Source organism: Schistocerca piceifrons, chromosome 5, assembly GCF_021461385.2.
Source record: "Schistocerca piceifrons isolate TAMUIC-IGC-003096 chromosome 5, iqSchPice1.1, whole genome shotgun sequence".
Taxonomy (NCBI): Eukaryota; Metazoa; Arthropoda; class Insecta; order Orthoptera; family Acrididae; genus Schistocerca; species Schistocerca piceifrons.
In genome coordinates, this window is record NC_060142.1 from 499,384,329 (window position 1) to 499,397,208 (window position 12,880).

Genomic DNA, 12,880 nt, shown 5'->3' on the forward strand with positions numbered 1-12,880 from the left:
CAGACGTGATGCAACTTATTGCTCAGCTACCTGCACCATTTTTGTTAACTGGAGACTTCAATGCCCACCATCCCCTTTGGGGCTCTCCAGCATCCTGCCCGAGGGGCTCCTTGTTAGCAGACCTCTTCAACCAGCTCGATCTTGTCTGCCTCAATACTGGCGCCCCTACTTTTCTTTCGGACACATCTCACACCTATTCCCATTTAGACCTCTCTATATGTACTCCCCAACTTGCACGCCGGTTTGAGTGGTATGCACTTTCTGATACATATTCGAGCGACCACTTCCCGTGTGTTATCCATCTCCTGCAGCATACTCCCTCTCCGTGCTCATCTAGTTGGACCATCTCCAAAGCAGACTGGGGGCTCTTCTCTTCCAGGGCGACCTTTCAGGATCAAACCTTTACAAGCTGCGATCGTCAGGTCACACACCTCACGGAAGTCATTCTCGCTGCTGCTGAATATTCCATCCCTCACCCTACTTCTTCTCCTCGTCGCGTACCGGTCCCCTGGTGGACCGCAGCATGTAGAGACGCTTTACGTGCTCGTCGACGTGCTTTACGCACTTTTAAACGCCACCCTACAGTGGCGAATTGTATCAATTATAAACGATTACGTGCTCAGTGTCGTCGTATTATCAAAGAAAGCAAGAAAGCCAGCTGGGCTGCTTTCACAAGCACCTTCAACAGTTTTACTCCTTCTTCTGTTGTCTGGGGTAGCCTGCGCCGGCTATCTGGCACTAAGGTCCACTCACCAGTTTCTGGCTTGAAGGTCGCGAATGACGTCCTTGTGGCCCCTGAGGCTGTCTCCAATGCCTTCGGCCGCTTTTTCGCAGAGGTTTCGAGCTCCGCTCATTACCACCCTGCCTTCCTCCCCCGCAAACAGGCAGAGGAGGCTAGGCCACTTACCTTCCGCTCCTCGAATTGTGAAAGTTATAATGCCCCATTCACCATGCGGGAACTCGAAAACGCACTTGGCCGATCACGGTCCTCTGCTCCAGGGCCAGATTCTATTCATATTCAGATGCTGAAGAACCTTTCTCCTGCGGGTAAAGGTTTTCTTCTTCGTACATACAATCGCATCTGGATTGAGGGACATGTTCCCGCATGCTGGCGCGAGTCTATTGTTGTCCCGATTCCTAAGCCGGGGAAGGACAAGCACTTGCCTTCCAGTTATCGACCTATCTCGCTTACCAGCTGTGTCTGTAAAGTGATGGAGCGAATGGTTAACTCTCGATTGGTTTGGCTGCTCGAGTCTCGACGCCTACTTACCAATGTACAATGTGGATTTCGTAGGCGCCGCTCTGCTGTTGACCATTTGGTTACCTTGTCGACCTTCATTATGAATAACTTCTTGCGGAAGCGCCCGACCGCGGCTGTGTTCTTTGATTTGGAGAAGGCTTACGACACCTGTTGGAAGGCGGGCATCCTCCGCACCATGCATACATGGGGCCTTCGCGGTCGCCTCCCTCTTTTTATTCGTTCCTTTTTAATGGATCGACAGTTCAGGGTACGTGTGGGTTCTGTCCTGTCCGACACCTTTCGCCAGGAGAATGGGGTGCCACAGGGCTCAGTTTTGAGCGTCGCTCTCTTCGCCATCGCGATCAATCCAATAATGGATTGCCTCCCAGCTGATGTATCAGGCTCCCTTTTCGTGGACGATTTTACCATCTATTGCAGCGCGCAGTGTACACGTGTCCTGGAGCGCTGTCTTCAGCGTTCTCTTGACCGTCTTTACTCCTGGAGTGTCGCCAATGGCTTCCGTTTTTCTGCCGAGAAGACGGTCTGTATTAACTTCTGGCGATACAAGGAGTTTCTCCCACCGTCCTTAAGACTCGGTCCCGTTGCTCTCCCAATCGTGGAGACAACCAAATTTTTAGGCCTTACATTTGACAGGAAACTTAGCTGGTCTCCACATGTGTCATATTTGGCCGCCCGTTGTACCCGTTCTTTACATGTCCTCCATGTTCTCAGTGGTCTGTCGTGGGGAGCGGATCGAACCGTCCTACTTCGTCTATATCGGTCGATCGTCCGCTCCAAGCTGGATTATGGGAGCTTCATATACTCCTCTGCACGGCCATCCATCTTACGCCGCCTCAACTCCATACAACATCGGGGTTTACGACTTGCGATCGGAGCATTTTATACCAGTCCCGTAGAGAGTCTTCATGCTGATGCTGGCGAATTGCCACTCACCTACCGGCGCGATATACTGCTTTGCCGGTATGCCTGTCGGCTACTGTCAATGCCCGACCATCCATCTTATCGTTCCTTTTTTGACGACTCTCTTGACCTTCAATACGGGTTGTATGTCTCTGCCTTGCTACCCCCTGGAGTTCGCTTTCGTCGCCTCCTTCAACACCTTAATATTTCACTCCCTGCATCCTTTCGAGTGGGCGAAAGCCGCACGCCTCCTTGGCTCCAGGCTCAGGTCCGCGTTCACCTCGACCTCAGCTCGCTCCCAAAAGAGGTCACCCCCGGTTCGGTCTACCACTCCCGTTTTTTGGAACTTCGTTCGAAGTTCAACAACATGACTTTCATTTATACAGATGGCTCTAAGACCAATGACGGGGTCGGGTGTTCCTTTATTGTCGGGGCACAAAGTTTCCAATACCGGCTCCATGGCCATTGTTCGGTCTTCACAGCTGAGCTCTTTGCCCTCTACCAGGCTGTTCTTTACATTTGCCGCCACCGACATTCTGCTTATGTCATCTGCTCAGATTCCCTGAGCGCCATCCAGAGCCTCAGTGATCCGTACCCGGTTCACCCTTTCGTACACCGGATCCAACGCTCTCTTCAGCAGCTGGTGGACGTCGGTACGCCGGTTAGCTTTATGTGGGTTCCTGGCCATGTCAGTATCCCTGGGAACGAAGCTGCAGATGCCGCGGCCAAGGCTGCGGTCCTCCAGCCTCGGACAGCTTCTTGTTGTGTCCCTTCGTCCGATTTTAGCAGGGTCATTTGTCGGCGCGTTGTGTCGTTGTGGCATGCCGACTGGGCTGCACTTACCGACAACAAGCTTCGGGCCTTAAAACCTCTTCCCGTGGCTTGGACGTCCTCCTCACGCCCTTCTCGGCGGGAGGAGGTCGTTTTAGCAAGGTTAAGAATTGGACACTGCCGGTTCAGCCATCGCCATCTGCTGACGGCTGCGCCGGCGCCGTTCTGCCCATGTGGGCACTTGCTGACGGTTAGACATATTTTAATGTCCTGTCCAGATCTTACCACACTGCGCCTCGATCTTAACCTGCCTAATAGTTTAGATGCCATTTTAGCGGATGACCCACGAGCAGCTGCTCGTGTTCTTTGTTTTATCAATTTGACGAACCTCGCTAAGGACATTTGATGATGTTGTTTTAATCTTACGCCTGTCAGTCTGTCTTTTATTGTGTTTTCCCTTTTAGTTGTTGTTGTCAACTTGTGCCTCGCGGTGCATTCTTAGAGTAGTCAGGGCGCTAATGACCATTGACGTTGTGCGCCCGAAAACCACAAAAAAAAAAAAAAAAAAGAAAACGGTGCAGCAGTTACTGGCCAACACTGCGTGCCTGATGGAACAAACACCACCTACAGCTATACCACCTTTTTGCCAGTTTTGTGAACAAGAAGAGGAATGAATCAAGTGGTTGCAACAGTCTGAAGCCCACATCATTGCTCACAACATTCTAGGTACTGTGAAAAGTTATTACTTTCTCTAAATTGTAGGAAGTACAGTGTTCTGGCTCATAAACAAACTTTTCCCTAATGCCACTCCAAGTGAACTTTCGTTTGAACAGGTTGTAGATTTGCTAACTCACTATTATGACCAACAAGTGAATGTGGTAGCAGCTAGGTATCAATTCTTTAATTGTAAAAAAAAAAAACAGTCAGAACAAACTTATTGTGAGTGGGTAACAGGTTTGCTGGGTATGATGAGGAAATGCAAATTCAGATGTGCCTGTGGTGTTTTATATTCAGATGTTATGTTGCGTGATGTGATCATGTACAGCCCAATTGATGTCAAACTCAGAGTACAGATGTTGAAACAGGTAGTGCAAATACTGGATCAGTACAATTCAGGTGCCGATAAATTTGAGCAGCCTCACACTCGCCACGCCACATAAACAACCCTCCATGCCACATAAGCAGCTCACTAAACAGGCAGCTACACAGGAAAACAGAATTAAGTCTTGCCTTCACTGTTGTTCACAACACAAACGCCAAGACTGCCCCTTCCGACAAGCTCAGTGTTACGCTTGTGGTAGGAAAGGACATGTACAATCTGTATGTTTGCAACAGAACAAACATAAGCATTTGGCCCACTCACAAAAATCTAGTCACAAGGCCCATGTCATTAATACCGTATATTCAAAGTCTGCAACAGGCATTAGCAAAACTGGCAAGTGTGTACGGTAGTTTCTTCAGTGATATGTGAGTCCAACAAACTTTTTGTTCATTTACTTATTTGTGGGAAACATGGGCAATTTCAGTTTGACACAGGTGCCTCTGTCACATTGCCAAATCGTCACACATCTGAACTGTTAGGCTCCACATGACTGTCTAAAACTAGCATGCAGCTGATGGCTTATAATCTAAAAGACATTCCCGTTCTCAGAAAATGTATTTTGCCTGCCATGTATCACTCACATACAAGAACAGTGACTTTTACAGTGCTACAATCACGCGATTGTGACACCATAGTTGGTCTTGATTCGTTTGATTTGTTTGGCTGTAATATTCAGGACAATGGATTGTCAATGTCTGCATTCCATGCAAAATTCCCAGAACCCTTTTCTGAAGGTTTAGGCAAGGCTAACAATTTTGTTGCACATATTACTCTGAATGACAATATGCTCAGCCAAAATTTGGCCAAGCCAGAGCTTTTCCCATTGCTACTGAACTTAAAGAATTGCAAGAAATAGAAGCTAGTCAATGGGCAAGTCCACTGGTTTTGCTCCCCAAACCTTAAGGTCGCGCATTCACCTCTCTGTTGATTTTAAGTCTATGGTCAACCTACAGACTCTGATTGATACTTATCCATTGCCACGCCCAGAGGATCTCATGGACAGATTAGGTGCAGGAGACTACTTTTCAAAAACTGATTTGTGCAATGCATGTCTTCAAATACGGCTAGATGAAGAATCTCAAAAAGTGTGTGTCATGAATACACATTTGGGCTTGTTTAAGTATTATCATTTGTCTTTTGGTAGTGTCTTCACACCTGCCATTTTCCAATGGTATTTGGAACAGCTGACTGCAAAAGTACCAAACTGTTCAAACTATTTGGATGATGTGATTCTTCAGTTTCTCCCCGGCGTATTTGTTGCTCGAACAGTCCACGGGTGTACTGCCGGTTCATAGTGTCCAACGGGCACAATATTTCAGCGATCAGACATGTCGCCATCATCAGGTGCACTGACGAACTGAGCTCCTGAGGGCGGGCGGCCGATTTAAATCCCCTCCCCCCGTGGGCCGCTCTCTTCACCATCCATACCCGTGCGCCGGCGGTCGCGAAGATGTGGGCGTTGGAATCTGTCGTAGCATCAATGTGCTTGCTACATCTGCCCTGGTCGCCAGTTCGTACATCTTGCTGAGACGCTTCTTATTTATATTCAATGCCGGGTCCCAAGCCTTGCTGAGATTATAGCTGCAATCTCAGTTGATAAGATCTTCCCTGGTTCAAATTTAGATAGCCTCCTTTATAACACTGTCCCAATATTTAGAGGTCTGAGCCAGGATCTTGGTACGCTCATAATCCATCTCGTGTTTCTCAGACAAACAGTGCTCTGCTACCACCAACTCATTTGGATATTTCAGCCGAGTGTGCCTTTGATGTTCTCGGCAGTGATCTTTGATGGTGTGTTCTGTTTGTCCAATATAAGTCTTCCCACACTCACAGGGAATTTGGTATATGCCGGCCTTCCTCAAATCAAAGTCATCTTTCACACTTTCCGGTAATGCCCATGTTTTATTTGGCGGGCAAAAGACGGTTTGAACTTGGTGTTTCTTTAATATACGGCCGATTTTCCCCGATAGTGCGCCATTGTACGGAATAAAGGCAGTGGCTATCTCTTCTTCCATGACTTCATCCGTCTCCGCAGGTTGTGCTGTGGTGGTGGGATGGGGAGCGCGTCTAATCTGCCATTCCGAGTACCCGTTTTTTCCGGAACACGGTTTTGAGGTGTTCCAATTCCTGGGGCAGATTCTCTGCGTCGGAGATGCTGCATGCCCTGTGTACTAGTGTTTTTAGTACTCCATTCCTCTGAGAAGGGTGGTGGCAGCAGTCTGCATGCAGGTACAGGTCAGTGTGCATTTTCTTCCTGTACACACTGTGGCTCAGGGTACCATCAGCTCTTCTCTTGACCATGATGTCCAGGAATGGTAATCTTCCTTCAGCTTTGGTCTCCATAGTGAATTTGATGTTTGGATGTATGGAGTTTAGGTGTGTAAGGAAATCCAGGAGCTTGTCCCTACCATGGGGCCAGATGACGAACGTGTCATCAACATAACGAAAGAAACAAGTAGGTTTCCAATTGGATGATGCCAAGGCTTCCTCCTCGAAGTACTCCATGTACAAATTCGCGACCACTGGTGAGAGTGGGCTGCCCATTGCGACTCAACCCGTTTGCTCATAGTATTCGCCATTAACCAGAAAATACGTTGAGGTCAAGACATGCCTAAAGAGTTCGGTGGTCTTCTCGTCAAATTTCTGCCCAATAAGCTCGACTGCCTCTCGTAGAGGCACCCTGGTGAATAGTGAAACCACATCGAAGCTCACTAGGATATCAGTGTCTTCAGTGTGAAGTTGTTGAGACGTTTCACGAAATCCACGGAATTACGGATATGGTGAGGGCATTTACCTACATATGGGCTAAGTAATTCAGCCAGATATTTTGCCAGCAAGTAAGTAGGTGCCCTAATGTTGCTGACAATCAGTTGCATAGGTACCCTTCTCAACCAGGATTGTGGCTACAATCTCAGCAAGGCTTGGGACCCGGCATTGAATGTAATTAAGAAGACTCTCAGCAAGAAGTACGAACTGGCGACCAGAGCAGGCATAGGAAGCACATCGACGCTACAACAGAGTCCAATGCCCACGTCTTCGCGACCGCCGGCGCATGGGTGCAGATGGTGAAGAGAGCGGCCCACGGGGGAGGGGATTTAAATTGGCCACCTGCCCTCAGGAGCTCAGTTCGTCAGCGCACCTGACGATGGCGATATGTCTGATCGCCGAAATATTGTGCCCGTTGGACACTATGAATCGGCAGTATACCCGTGGACTGTTCGAGTAGTTGGATGATATTGTCATAGCAGGTCGTACACCTGAAGAACTTATTGCAAATTTGCATGCTTTGTTTTGTTATTATCTGATGCAGGATTAAAGTGTAGACTGGACAAGTGTGATTTTTTCAGACCTGAGTTGTAGTATCCTGGTCACATCATAAACAGTCAGGGTGTATATCCTCTTCAGTTGCATTTGTTAGCCATATGAGATTTGCCAGTTCTTAGCAATGTCACAGAAATGGTATCAGTTTTAGGGAAAAAGAACTATTATATTTGGCTCATACTGAATGCTGCATAACTCACAGCTTCTTTGCATCGTTTGCATCGCAAAAATGGCCCCTTTTTTTGGACAGATGAGTGCCAAGTAGCTTTTCAATAACTTAAAGATGCATTGCTCAGTGATTGATACTTAGTTCACTTTGATCCTGACAAACCAGTTGTATTGCATTTTGACATGTCCTCTTACAGAACCGGTGCAGTGCTTTCACACATTTTTGGTGATAAAGACAGGCCTATTGCTTTTGCAGCAGAAGTGTTGTCTAAAGCTCAGTGTAACTATTCACAGATTGAGAAAGAAGCTTTTCCTGTTGTGTATTGTGTCACCATATTCCACCACTATTTGTATGGCAGAAAATTCTGCTTGATAACGGATCACAAGCCTTTGCAGTTCTTGTTTCATCCAATGAAACCGGTTCCTGTACGAACTGCCCAGCAATTGCAAAGATGGTCTTTGTTGTTGTCTCAATTCTGGTACGAGATTGTGTATTGTCCAACAGCTCAACATGGTAATGCGGATGCACTTTCACATCTTCTGATTGGCCCTGATACAGACTTTGACACTTCTGCAGCATCTTGTTGTCACATCAATGCTCAGGATTCAGAATTGCTTCAATCTTTTACATTTAATGCACTGAACAATAGGAAAATTGCACAGGCCACAGAATCTGATTCAAATTTGAACATTTTGCTAAAATACATTTGCACATCTTGGCCTTGATTTTTGGATAGCATAAAGAACTGTGTAGTCCTGTGACACTTTGCAATTTGGCATAGCCTTGCTGTACATAACAGAGTGATTCTTGTTTAAAATGACAGTGGACAGTCACATGTGTTGATCCCTAAAGCTTTGCGAAAAAAAGTGTTGCAGTTACTTCACCAAGGACACTGGGGGATTGTTCGTATGAAACAGTTAGCATGTCGACACTGTACTTGGCTGGGTACGGACACCCAAATAGAACAGATGTCACATTGTCACACATTTGCGGAAAATCAGTCCTCTCCACCACAAAAATTCTCTGCTTGGCCTAAGTCGCAATCACAATGGAAACGTATGCACATAGACTTTGCCGGACCTTTTTGGAACACTTGTCGGTTGATTGTGGTTGACTCGTATAGCAAGTTTCCTTTTGCTATGCCAGTGAGCTTGACAACATCACATAGCACAATTCAGGTGTTGTCCTCTTTTTTTGCCTTGAAGGTTTACCTGAAGTCATAGTGACGAACAATGGACCTCAGTTCTGTGAATGAAATGGCATATGGCATCTAACTAGTGCACCATTCCATCCACAGTCAAATGGTGAAGCAGAACTGTTCACACCCACGAGGTGGACCATCACAGGTGGAACTACTTCATGGCCACTGCCAACGGACACTGCTCCACTCTCTTCAGCATCCAGCACCGAAGGAAGGCCACAGGTATCACTTGTGCCACATGGTATTGTGTTTTATGGAGTTTTTAGCAGCAGCAGATGGTGGGCGTGAGGCGAGATCGCCCATCGACTTGGTGCTTGCATGTATCTCATTACTGGTCCAGATGGGATGCAGAGCCAACATCACAATCACCTTCACCACTGTCACGTGCATGATGATTTTTCTGTGTCTTTTTCCCCAAGAGTCATGGATCCTGAGGACAGCGTGGCCACAGAGCCCCCAGAGGGTGTCATCATGACACCTCGGGATGACCCCATGGAGACGGAGCCTTCGCCTCCTCCACCTCCTCTCGTCCTACCAATGGAGCTGGATCTGCCCACACCACAGCAGCCGATGCTTTCCTCATCTGGTTATTGGCCTCTGGAGGTGGACGCATACCTTTCTGGTTGTTTTCTGGGGGACGTTTCCACTAGAGCGAAGGGCGGATGGCAGGGTACGATTGGAAGCTTATGTCCCCTGCAGCCACAGCTTCCGGTCCAGCACAGCATCCACCCTCCAGTCTCCCCCACTGTTGTCGCACTCCCTAAATGATGACAGTCCGTCACTTTGGGGGTGAGGAATGTTCCGGCATAACATCAACTGCTGGCACTTTGGCCTGGAACGTAACAGCAGAGAAGGCCGTGAGACAATGTCAGCCAATAGTATGCTGACCAGGACTGCACCAAGACAGGAGTGGCCCCTAGATAGAGAGAATATAAGTGCTGCTGCAGCTAGTTGTGGGTGCACTAGAAGAGTCACACTAGAAGATGAGCCATGATCCAAATGATTTAGCTGTGACTTGTGTTCTTGTGTTAATTGCTTCCATAGAAATTGTGTATATTGAAGGACATTGATTATTTGCATGTCGCCAATTGCTTGTGACACTTCTTTGTAAAAAGGAAAGTTAAGTATTGTCAATTTAATTTAGTGTAATAAGCTCCATTAATAAGATTTGCTTTAATGTTGTCTAGCTATCCAAGTAAACAGCTTCTTAGGCACCCTACATTAGACAAGTGGGCAGGAAACCACAAAAAATGCTTCAGCAGGTGGCATTAAGGGCATCAGTGAAATCACGCCTTTCCTTGGGCCATTGATTCACATACATTTTGTGGTTCAAAATGACATTTCTCAGTGTGATGAGCAACAGGACGACATCCGTGTCAATCTTTGATACTTCTGACACCCCTCAACATTTCAACTCCTTTGTAAGGGCACTGTGGGGCCACATCTCCACTGAATGTGATTGCACCACTTTGTAGTGCAGCACAACTGCAATTTTTGCTCTTGTGTACAGGTTCAAACCACTGGGACCATTCAAAATCATTTGACAAAATTTGAACCTGATCTTAAGTAGCAAAGGGTGTTTATGCTTTTCAGCCCTCCTGTTTCACATCTTCCTGTGATGCGATAGTGGAGCTGTGCAACATTGACACACTTATGAATAAAATGTCAAATGCTCCATCTAAGATTCTCCAGTTCAGCAGCACCCGCTAGCATTTATTGAGTGTTCTAAAAATGTTCCATTGCAGAGAAAACATATGAAGCAGTTCTAGATGCCTGCAGATAGGCAACTGTCATCAGAGAGGTATCGAGTGATTGCCTACCTGGTGCCACGCAGTTTTGACCTCCATCATGGAGTCATCAAAGTTGGACAGAATTCTGGTGAAATCTGGTGCCAGTGTGATGGCATTAACCTACCTTACATGTTACATGAACTTCTGAGCTCTGTCCCTTTTTTTCACATCTGTTAACACCTTGCTGTCTGAAGTGTCATTGAGCCTGAGGGTGATATCGCAGAATGCCACACTTTTGCACCATTACAGTGGAGGGCTGTAGGCATCTTTGATCCAAATTTCAAACTTATACATTGTAATGGGAGTCAATTATGGGGTTTTAAAAAACTGTTGCTTTAATTGTGTTGCCCAGTGACTGTCCACTATCATTTTGAACAAGAATCACTCCGTTATGTACAGCAAGGCTATGCCAACATGCAAAGTATCAGTGCACTACAATGTTCAAATTTGAATCAGCTTCTGTGGCCTGTGCAATTTTCCTATTGTTCAGTGTATTCAGCGTAAAAGATTGAAGCAATTCAGAATCCTGAGCATTGATGTGACAACAAGATGCTGCAGAAGTGTCAAAATTTTCTGCCATACAGATAGTGGTGGAATATGGTGACACCATACACAACAGCAAAAGCTTCTTTCTCAATCTGTGAATAGTTACACTGAGCTTTAGACAACACTTCCGCTGCAAAAGCAATAGGCCTGTCTTTATCACCAAAAATGTGTGAAAGCACTGCACCGATTCTGTAAGAGGAAGTGTCAAAATGCAATACAACTAGTTTTAACAAAGAGATAGAGGGGCTGGCCAGTACTTACCTCAGCTCAGTACTGCCGATAGATACACATAAAACAGAACTGAAAATTTACATTCCTAGCTTTCGGAACTTTGTTCCTTCATCAGGGAGGAGAGAGGGGAAAAAAAGGGAAGAAGGGAAAGTGGATTCAGTTACTCACAACCCAGGTTATGAAGCAACAGGGAAAGGTAAACAGGGAGGGTAGCAAGGATGGAGGCATGGTTGTCAGAGGGAAGCCAAAGATATTCTACTGTAAGTACTGTGCCAGCTTCAAACCAAAGAGGATGCATACAGAAGTAAAGTATAAAGATAAACACAACTATGTAGGATGAAAAGATGCGTGAATGGCTAAAGAGGAAAGGGAAAGAGGAGAAGACTGAAGAGTGAATGGGAGTGAGGTTCTTTAACGTAGGTTCAGTCCAGGGGGATGGCGGGATGAAAGGATGTGTTGGAGTGCAAGTTCCCATCTCCGCAGTTCAGAGGGACTGGTGTTGGGTGGGAGAAGCCAAATGGCACATACGGTGTAGCAGGTTCCTAGGTCCCTAGAATTATGCTGGAGGGCATGCTCCGCTACTGGGTATTGGGCATCTCCTAGGCGGACAGTTCGTCTGTGTCCGTTCATTCGCTCAGCCAGTTTGGTTGTTGTCATGCCGATGTAAAAGGCTGTGCAGTGCAGGCACGTCAGTTGATAAATGACATGTGTAGTTTCACACGTAGCCCTGCCTTGAATTGTGTATGTTTTACCAGTAGCGGGGCTGGAGTAGGTGGTTGTGGGCGGATGCATGGGGCAGGTTTTGCAGGGGGTCGGTTACAGGGGTAGGAACCGCTGGGTAGAGAAGGTAGTCTGGGAATATTGTAGGGTTTAACAAGGATGTTACGGAGGTTAGGGGGGCGACGAAAGGCAACTCTGGGTGGTGTGGGGAGAATTTTGTCAAGGGATGATCTCATTTCAGGGGTTGACTTGAGAAAGTCATATCCCTGGCGGAGTAATTTGTTGATGTTTTCGAGGCCAGGATAATACTGGGTGACAAGGGGGATGCTTCTGTGTGGTCTGGGGGTAGGAACATTGTTGTTGGACGGGGAGGAATGTATTGCTCGGGAAATCTGTTTGTGGACAAGGTCTGCAGGATAGTTGCGGGAGAGGAAAGCACTGGTCAGGTTATTGGTGTAGTTGTTGAGGGATTCGTCACTGGAGCAGATACGTTTGCCACGAATACCTAGGCTGTAGGGAAGGGAGCGTTTGATGTGGAAAGGATGGCAGCTATCAAAGTGAAGGTACTGTTGTTTGTTTGTGGGTTTGATATGGACTGAGGTGTGGATGTGAGCTTCAACAAGATGAAGGTCAACATCCAGGAAGGTGGCTTGGGTTTTGGAGAAGGACCAGGTGAAATTCAGATTCGAAAAGGAGTTGAGGTTATGGAGGAAATTAAGGAGTGTTTCTTCACCATGAGTCCAGACCACAAAGATGTCATCTATAAACCTATACCAGGCCAGGGGAAGCAGCTGTTGGGTCTTCAGGAAAGCCTCCTCCATGCGGCCCATGAAGAGGTTGGCATAGGAGGGAGCCATCCTGGTTCCCA